The sequence below is a fragment of the Pseudophryne corroboree genome, chromosome 2 (assembly GCF_028390025.1).
Source record: "Pseudophryne corroboree isolate aPseCor3 chromosome 2, aPseCor3.hap2, whole genome shotgun sequence".
Classification (NCBI taxonomy): domain Eukaryota; kingdom Metazoa; phylum Chordata; class Amphibia; order Anura; family Myobatrachidae; genus Pseudophryne; species Pseudophryne corroboree.
Window position 1 is genome coordinate 859,046,710 of NC_086445.1, and position 9,676 is coordinate 859,056,385.

A 9,676-nucleotide genomic window follows, 5' to 3' on the forward strand; every position below is an offset into this window, starting at 1 on the left:
ATGGTCTGGTGTGATGTGATGTCCTGACGTATGGAGTCAATTTTGGATGTGAAGTAAGTGGCAAAGTCAAGAGCAGAGAGTGAGGAAGGGAGACGAGGTGGAGGTGGGCAGAGGAGTGAGTTGAGAGTGGCAAAGAGGCGCTGGGGGTTGGAAGACTGGGAGGAGATGAGGTTCTTGAAGTATGACTGTTTAGCTAGAAAAAGGGCAGCACTGAAGGATGAGAGCATAAGTTTGAAATGGAGGAAGTCTGCCTTAGAGCGTGATTTCCTCCAGTGTCGCTCAGCAGTACGTGAGCATTTTTGAAGATATCTGGTGCATTTGGTGTGCCAGGGTTGAGTTGTTAATTTGCGAGGGTGAATAGTGGTTGGTGGAGCAACAGAGTCAAGAGCAGAAGTAAGGGATGCATTGTATGTGGAAGTGGCTTGTTCAGGGCATGAGAGAGAGAGAATAGGAGAGAGAAGTGAATCAAACAGGGAGGAAAGGAATGTGGTGTCAATAGCTTCAATGTTACGCTTAGTGATGGTAGCCTTAGGAGGTAGAGATGGGGAAGTCGAGAGAGATAGGTTAAAGGAGAGCAGGTGGTGGTCAGAGAGGGGAAATGAGGAGTTGGAAAAATCAGAAATATAACAGCGGTGAGTGAAGACCAGATCCAGTGAGCTCCCATTCACATGGAAGGGTGAGGAGGTCCACTGGGAGAGACCAAGTGAAGAGGTGAGGTTAAGGAGTTTAGAGGCAGGGGATTGTGTGGGGATGTCAACATTCTCCCACCTCATGGTAAAGCTCCTGTCTCTTCTTCCTGGTAGCTACTATCTAGTCCTGTGCATTGATTAAGGACTCGGATCCATTCACACAGCAAACTTGTTAGAAGAAGCTGCTACCACTGGGCATGTGCAGCAGATCTGTGGTGTCCCTTAAACTGCATAATATGGTGGCAGCTCTAGTAATTGTGTTATATACCATTGCTATTGTTTGTTATAATGTGAGCCCCCCTGCGTTTGCCTATGGATTACTAGAGCAAGCTATGAATCACACAGTGTTTGTTCACTGGAGAGAGGGACTGGGGGGCATGCCCAGGAGCCCTGGGAGCACCAGTCATGCATCCAGTATGTAAAAAATGCAACATGTGGTTCGCTGCTACGGCATTTTATGCATAGCAACGTCTCCTGTCATTGGGCCCTCTTCTGGGCGTCACCAGGAGCGGATTTACCGCTATGCAACCTAGACGGTTGCTTAGGGCCCGGCCGATCTCAGGGGACCCGGTGCCAGGAAGAGACACGGGTCTGTTGCTGCTGAGCGGGAGCCCTTTGCAGCGATGCTGTGGCTGCAGCGTGCGGCATTGTTGTTGCGCGCTTCACACTTCCTGATCTGTCGCGTGACTTACTGACCCAGCCATCCAAAATGCTCTGAGGACGCCGGAGGATGAGCACTACAGGCGGTAGTGGACCGGACAACATGCAGGATCTGACCGGGAGCCGGACAGCTCTCTCATCCCTTTCTCCGTCAACCGCTCCCCCCGGCCAAGCCTGCAGACCTGGAGGACGAGGAGCCAGACAGCAGCAGCATCGTGCGCATCAGTCACCCCCCACCCCCAGCTCACCCGAGGTAGATCCGCACCGTCCTCCAGCTCTGTGTGTAAGTGTTGGTCTGGGGCAGCCTCACTTGCCCATCCTACGGCTTATGGTTAATGGCCCCTTGAATAGGGAAATGCTGTGATTTGTGAGAAAATTGCATTGTGTGACTCCTTTGTTAATGGTTGTGTGACTGACACAAAGGTTTTATTAAGTTAGCCAGACCTGTACTAAGTGGTGAAACTATTGCTGAATATGTGTGTACATCTTCCAAGTGCATTAACATGTCCTAGTGATAATGGAAGCCAGTGGCCACTTTTTCCAGTTTAGCAACCACATGATTGGCCGTATTGGACAGAGAAATTGTTTGTGTGGCTGTCAGGGATCCTGTGTTGCTCTTCCTTATTTCAGCATGCTCTGATAGTACCAGACATGCCAGTCAGAATATTGTATAGCAGGGGTGTCAAACTCAAATTCATCGGGGGCCGCATCAGCAGTTTGGTCCCCATCAAAGGGCCGGTTGTATCTGTAGGTCTATCCAAAATTTACCGCTCCACCTGCCTTATATGTGCCCAGCCATCTGCCCCCTTTTAAAGTGCCCAGCCATGTGCCCCCTTTTATAGTGCCCAGCCATGTGCCCCCTTTTATAGTGCACAGGTCCCCATTTTACACATTGTGGCAGGCACAGGTCCCCATTTTACACATAGCGGCAGGTACAGGTCCCCATTTTACACATTGTGGCAGGCACAGGTCCCCATTTTACACATTGTGGCAGGCACAGGTCCCCATTTTACACATAGCGGCAGGTACAGGTCCCCATTTTACACATTGTGGCAGGCACAGGTCCCCATTTTACACATTGTGGCAGGCACAGGTCCCCATTTTACACATTGTGGCAGGCACAGGTCCCCATTTTACACATAGCGGCAGGTACAGGTCCCCATTTTACACATTGCGGCAGGTGGTGGAAGGAGGGAGAGAGAGAGAAAGAGAGGAAGGGAGAGGGGCTGACTTACATTTGAAGCGGTTCTCGCCGCTCTTCAGCCGCCTCTCCCTCCTCGTCTGCGCGGCTCCCTTCTCCCTCCTCCGACGGGGTTTCGTTGAATGACGCGTTTGCGCCGTGACGTCACGACGCAATCGCGTCATTCCGCGAAACCCCGCCCCCCCCGAGCTGGCACTCGGGAGAAGGGGGTTTCATGGCGGCGGCACCGCGGGCCATCAGACGAGGTCTGGCGGGCCGGATTTGGCCCGCGGGCCTTGTCTTTGACACCCCTGTTGTATAGTATCTTTCAGTGCTGTGTATTGTACATGACTAGGGTACTATTAAGACTTAGTATTAACAAACTTTCTCATACGTCCTAGAGTAGGGGTGGGCAAAATACGGCCCGCGGGCCGGATGTGGCCCGCAAACCGATCCTGCCCGGCCCACTGCCTCCCACCAGCAAGCAATGACAAGCGGCCCGACCGGCTGAGCTGCTTGTCATTGCTCTGCACTGCAGTACCTCCTAGCTGCCAGCGGCACCTCTCTCCCCTGCTGCTGCGTTGTAGCAGCCTCCTCCAGAGTCCCCAGTGACAACGGCTGTGTTCAGCCGAGAAGGGGGCGGGGCTACGTGCCGATGAGGGGGCGGTGCTACACGGGACCTCAGGGGGCGGAGCTACACGGGACAAGAGCCAGACTGCTACAGATCCATCCTTCCTGCCACTGCCAGCCAGATCAGTAAGTTAATGGGAAAAGTGAAAGAAGTGTGTGTGTGTGTGTGTGTGTGTGTGTGTGTGTGTGTGTGTGTGTGTGTGTGTGTGTGTGTGTGTGTGTGTGTGTGTGTGTGTGCATATATTTGTGTGTGCGGGCACTGGCGTCAGACTGTTTTTAGGTTTGGGGGAGAGATCTTTAGCTCTCGCTGTACCAACCCCTCCCGTGTTCTGTCACCATGTCACTGTCACCCCCCCCCCCCGTGTTCTGTCACTATGTCACACCCCCCGTGTTCTGTCACTATGTCACACCCCCCGTGTTCTGTCACCATGTCACCCCCATGCTCTGTCACTATGTCACCCCCCCCCCTGTGTTCTGTCACCATGTCACCCCCATGTTCTGTCACTATGTCACCCCCCCCCGTGTTCTGTCACTGTGTCACCCCCCCGTGTTCTGTCACTGTCACCCCCGTGTTCTGTCACCATGTCACCCCCATGTTCTGTCACTATGTCACCCCACCCCCGTGTTCTGTCACCATGTCACCCCCATGTTCTGTCACTATGTCACCCCCCCCCGTGTTCTGTCACTGTGTCACCCCCCCTCCCGTGTTCTGTCACTGTGTCACCCCCCCCCGTGTTCTGTCACTGTGTCACTCCCCCCATGTTATGTCACTGTCACCCCCCCTGTGTTCTGTCACTATGTCACCCCCCCCCGTGTTCTGTCACTATGTCACACCCCCCGTGTTCTGTCACTGTGTCACCTCCCCGTGTTCTGTCACTGTGTCACCTCCCCGTGTTCTGTCACTGTGTCACCTTCCCGTGTTCTGTCACTGTGTCACCCCCCCGTGTTCTGTCACCGTGTCACACACCCCGTGTTCTGTCACCGTGTCACCCCACCGTGTTCTGTCACTGTGTCACCTCCCCGTGTTCTGTCACTGTGTCACACCCCCCGTGTTCTGTCACTGTGTCACCTCCCCGTCTTCTGTCGCTGTCAACCCCACCATGTTCTGTCACCATGTCACACCCCCCGTGTTCTGTCACTGTCACCCCCACCGTGTTCTGTCACCCCCCCCCTCCCCGTGTTCTTTCACTGTGTCACCCCCCCGTGTTCTCTCACCGTGTCACACATCCGTGTTCTGTCACTGTGTCACACACCCCGTGTTATGTCACTGTGTCACCTCCCCGTGTTCTGTCACTGTGTCACACACACCGTGTTCTGTCACTGTGTCACCTCCCCGTGTTCTGTCGCTGTCAACCCCACCATGTTCTGTCACCATGTCACCCCCCCGTGTTCTGTCACTGTCACCCCCACCGTGTTCTGTCACCCCCCCTCCCCGTGTTCTTTCACTGTGTCACCCCCCCGTGTTCTGTCACCGTGTCACACATCCGTGTTCTGTCACTGTCACCCCCACAGTGTTCTGTCACTGTGTCACATCCCCCATGTTCTGTCACTGTCACCCCCCTCCCCGTGTTCTGTCACCGTGTCACCCCCACCATGTTCTGTCACTGTCACCCCCCCTCCCCGTGTTCTTTCACTGTGTCACACCCCCCGTGTTCTGTCACCATGTCACACATCCGTGTTCTGTCACTGTCACCCCCCCCTCCCCGTGTTCTGTCACTGTGTCACCCCCACCGTTTTCTGTCAGTGTCACACACCCGTGTTCTATCACTGTCACCCCCCCTCCCCGTGTTCTCTCACCGTGTCACCCCCACCGTGTTCTGTCACCGTGTCACACACCCGTGTTCTGTCACTGTCACCCCCCCTCCCCGTGTTCTGTCACCGTGTCACCCCCCCATGTTCTGTCACCGTGTCACACCCCCCCCCCCCGTGTTCTGTCACCCCCACCGTGTTCTGTCACCGTGTCACCCCCACCGTGTTCTGTCACTGTGTCACCCCCACCGTGTTCTGTCACCGTGTCACACCTTTCCCCAGGGGCCATAAGACACTGGATAATTTGCTTGCTGCACAATAATTATCCTAAATAAAATGTTAATGTGTAAAAAGGCTCTCTACCTGCCGTAATGTGTAAAAAGGGGCTCTACCTGCCGTAATGTGTGTAAAAGGGGCTCTACCTGGTGTAATGTGTGTAAGTGGCGCTGTGTGGCGCAATTTGAATAATGGAGACTATTGTGCAGCCTAATATGAATCTGTATTATTTTTTGCCCACACCCCTTCCACATAAAGCCACGTCCCTATATTTTTGGCAAGTGGGGCGAGCTGCTATTTTGTATGTGGCCCTCGGATACTGACAGGAAATGTCAAGTGGCCCCTCAGCTGAAATAATTGCCCACCCCTGTCCTAGAGGATGCTGGGGTCCACTTCAGTACCATGGGGTATAGACAGTTCCGCAGGAGCCATGGGCACTTTAAGACTTTTCAAGAGTGTGAACTGGCTCCTCCCTCTATGCCCCTCCTCCAGACCTCTGTTTAGAAAATGTGCCCAGGCAGACTGGATGCACTCCAGGGGAGCTCTACTGAGTTTCTCTGAAAGACTTATGTTAGGTTTTTTTATTTTCAGGGAGGACTGCTGGTAACAGTCTCCCTGCTTCGTGGGACTTAGGGGGCAGAAGTAGGAACCAACTGCCTGAATAGTTTCATGGCTCTGCTTCTGGCTGACAGGACACCATTAGCTCCTGAAGGGTACTGAACGCTAGCTGCGGCTATGTGCTCACTCCCACAGCCCGCCATCACCCCGCTTACAGAGCCAGAAGTCAGAAGACAGGTGAGTGTGAGAAGAAAAGAATCTTCAGTCATCGTTACGGCTAAAAGGTACCGCGCAGCGGTCGGGAACGCTGCGCGCCATGCTACCCACTCACACACAGGCACTGCAGGGTGCAGGGCGCGGGGGGGGGGGCGCCCTGGGCAGCATGAAACCTACTAAACTGGCACTAATAAAGGGCATAAGATGCTGAGGTACAGTCCTACCCCCGCCAGTATAAATATCAGTATCTAAGAATCTGAGGGGAAACGTGCCATTACGGGGGCGGGGCTTCCTCCTCAGTCAGCCAGCACACTGTCAGCGCCATTTTCTTTTCCTCCAGGCTGCAGAGAAGAACGCTGGTCCTCCTCCACTGCTGAACAAAGTATCAAGGTAAAAAACGGGGGGCACAGTGAATTTTGGTGCTATATATTGTGTGATAATATCATTATAAAAGCGCTGCAGGTCTGTGGGCATTTTGTGTTCACAGACTTTTTTCATTACTGGCACTGGGTTGTGAACTGGCAAATCCTATCTGTGTCCTTCTGACAGGTTTTACTGTGGGTCTGTCCCCTATAAGTCCCGGAGTGTCTGTGGTGTGGTTGTGCACATGTGTGACATGTCTGAGGCAGGGAGCTCTTCCCCTGAGGGAGCCATTTTAGGGACACAGAGTTGTAATGTAGTGGCGCTGCCGGCCCACCACGAGCCTGAATAGGTGAAAGAATTACGTGATAGTGTGAATCATATCAGTAAGAGATTAGATAAGTCTGAGTCTCATGCAGAAAGCTGGAGAAAATCAGTAGAGGATGTGATTTTTCATAGTTCTGCCTTGTCATCCACGAGCGACCCCTCTGGGTCACACAAAAGACCTTTTGTTCAAATTGTACAAACTGATACTGACACGGACTCAGATCCCTGTGTCGACGATAGTGATTCCAGGGGAATAGATCCTAAATTGGAGAAAAGTATTCAATACATGATTGTTGCTATAAAGGAGGTCTTGGAAGTTATGGAAGCCCCTCCTGTACCTCAGGAGAAGGCTTATTTCTCTGACGTCCTAAGTGGATGCTGGGACTCCGTAAGGACCATGGGGAATAGCGGCTCCGCAGGAGACTGGGCACAACTAAAAGAAAGCTTTAGACTACTGGTGTGCACTGGCTCCTCCCACTATGACCCTCCTCCAGACTTCAGTTAGAAACTTGTGCCCGGCTGAGCTGGATGCACACTAGGGGCTCTCCTGAGCTCCTAGAAAGAAAGTATATTTTAGGTTTTTTTATTTAACAGACTCACTGCAACGAGGGACTAAGGGGAGAAGAAGCGAACCTACCTAACTGGTGGTAGCTTGGGCTTCTTAGGCTACTGGGCACCATTAGCTCCAGAGGGATCGACCACAGGACCCGACCTCGCTGTTCGGTCCCGGAGCCGCGCCGCCGGCCCCCTTACAGAGCCAGAAGCAAGAAGTGTTCCTGAAAATCGGCGGCAGAAGACTTCTGTCTTCAACAAGGTAGCGCACAGCACTACAGCTGTGCGCCATTGCTCCTCATGCACACCTCACACTCCGGTCACTGATGGGTGCAGGGCGCTGGGGGGGGGGGGGGGGGGGGCGCCCTGAGGGCAATATAAGACACCTTGGCTGGCAAATCTACACCATATATAGTCAGGAAGGCTATATAGGTGTAAAAATACCCCTGCCAGAATTCCAGAAAAAGCGGGAGAAGTCCGCCGGAAAAGGGGCGGGGCCATCTCCCTCAGCACACTGGCGCCATTTTTCCCTCACAGCTCCGCTGGAAGGACGCTCCCTGGCTCTCCCCTGCAGTTGTCAAGCTACATAAGGGTAAAAAAGAGAGGGGGGGCACTAAATTTAGGCGCAGTATATATAAAATAAGCAGCTATAAGGGAAAACACTCATTTATAGTGGGATCCCTGTGTTATATAGCGCTCTGGTGTGTGCTGGCATACTCTCTCTCTGTCTCCCCAAAGGGCTTTGTGGGGTCCTGTCCTCTGTCAGAGCATTCCCTGTGTGTATGCGGTGTGTCGGTACGGCTGTGTCGACATGTTTGATGAGGAGGCTTATGTGGAGGCGGAGCAGATGCCGATAAATGTGATGTCACCCCCTGCGGGGTCGACACCTGAGTGGATGGTGCTGTGGAAGGAATTACGCGACAGTGTCGACTCCTTGCATAAAAGGTTTGACGACATACCAAATGTGGGACAGCCGGCTTCTCAGCCTGTGCCTGCCCAGGCGTCTCAAAAGCCATCGGGGGGGGGGGGGGGGGGGGGGGCGTGGCTTGGAGGTTGTGTGAACAGGCTGCTATTCGGGAGAGCTCCCAGGGACCTGGGAGTTTTTGTATAAAAAAGCAGCCTCCACACGATTATAACCCACCCTGAGTGCTTGGATCAACTCCCTAACGGGCTAGAGCAGGTGAAGAGTAAGAGCTGCGGAATCGGGGAGCCGGTTTCCTGGCTCCCGCGGATTGCGGCCTACTCGTTTCCCTGAAACCGGGGACTAAATTTCTACACCAGCCCCAGCAGGAGAGTCGGCCTTTCCGGGACATCAGACGGACCTACCTGCACCCTGCCCCTTGCTGGGACATCACCACTAACATCACTGCATTGGTCCAGCAGTCCTTGCTGGCTGGCAGGGGAGATCCGGGACCGGATCGAAGCCGTGCCGCGCGCCCCGGAGCACGGGCGGCGGCCATCTTGCGGAGGCCGAACGAGCGGAGGCGAGGCAGCGGTGACACGGAGGAGAAGTTGGGCGGCCTTAGGGGGTAAGAGACTACAGCATTGGCCTCACGGAGGTGAATAGATCTCTCCCCCCCCGCGTGCTTTTGCCTGATACCAGCGGCGCACTGCTGCGGAGAACCGTGGGCTTGGCCGGAGCTCCCCCCCCACACCCCCCCCCCCGCTTGCTAGAGAATCTGAAAGCAGCAAACATAACAGACGTCCCCCCCTGTCCATCTGGGGTCTGGGATTAGCTGGGCGGCTCCAGGAGATACAGTCCCCCCTGATTCACCCTACCCCACCAGCTTCTCTGCAGATATCTGAGAGACCTGTGCGCCCTGGCCCCTCTGCGAGTCCGTATACGGCTGTAGGTGGCTCATTGGACGGTGCGGGTGGTCGTCGGGGGAGTCCTACGACCTGCAGGTGCCCCACGTTAGACCTGGAAGCCGTGGGAAAGAAGCCCAGACAAGCACAGCGGTGGGGGCGAATACGACCGACAGGGTCATCCAACTGCACATTGAAATACCCAGAACCTTCTGTCTCCAAGTTATAATTTTCCTCCGGAGATCCCTGGGCTGGATCTAAACCCTTTACATCCGGTGGCCCGACCCCGATGGTACCTGGGGGGCCTGGGGTGCGGGACTGGAGTTTCCCCCAATGCTTCGTATGCACACAGAAGAAGATGCCTAGTCGCATAGCCCTGCTGGCCCTGCTCATGCCAATGTAAAACAAGCAGTTTCTTCTACCCATGCCAATATCTACGTGACATCTCAATGATCTCGGAGACAGCGGAGCCTCCAAATTTTCCTATTTAAGTGATCGGAACCGTCGACCTATTTCTCTTAGGCATTAGTATGCCTGCCAGACGCAGCAAGCCATCAAAGCCCGCACAGCAGCTTTCATTTTTCAAGTCATCTCCAAGGATGTCGGGCTCTAAAACAACCGGACCCTCTACGACAGATGCAATCCCGCAAACTCCCCCCTCCATGGAGGTGCC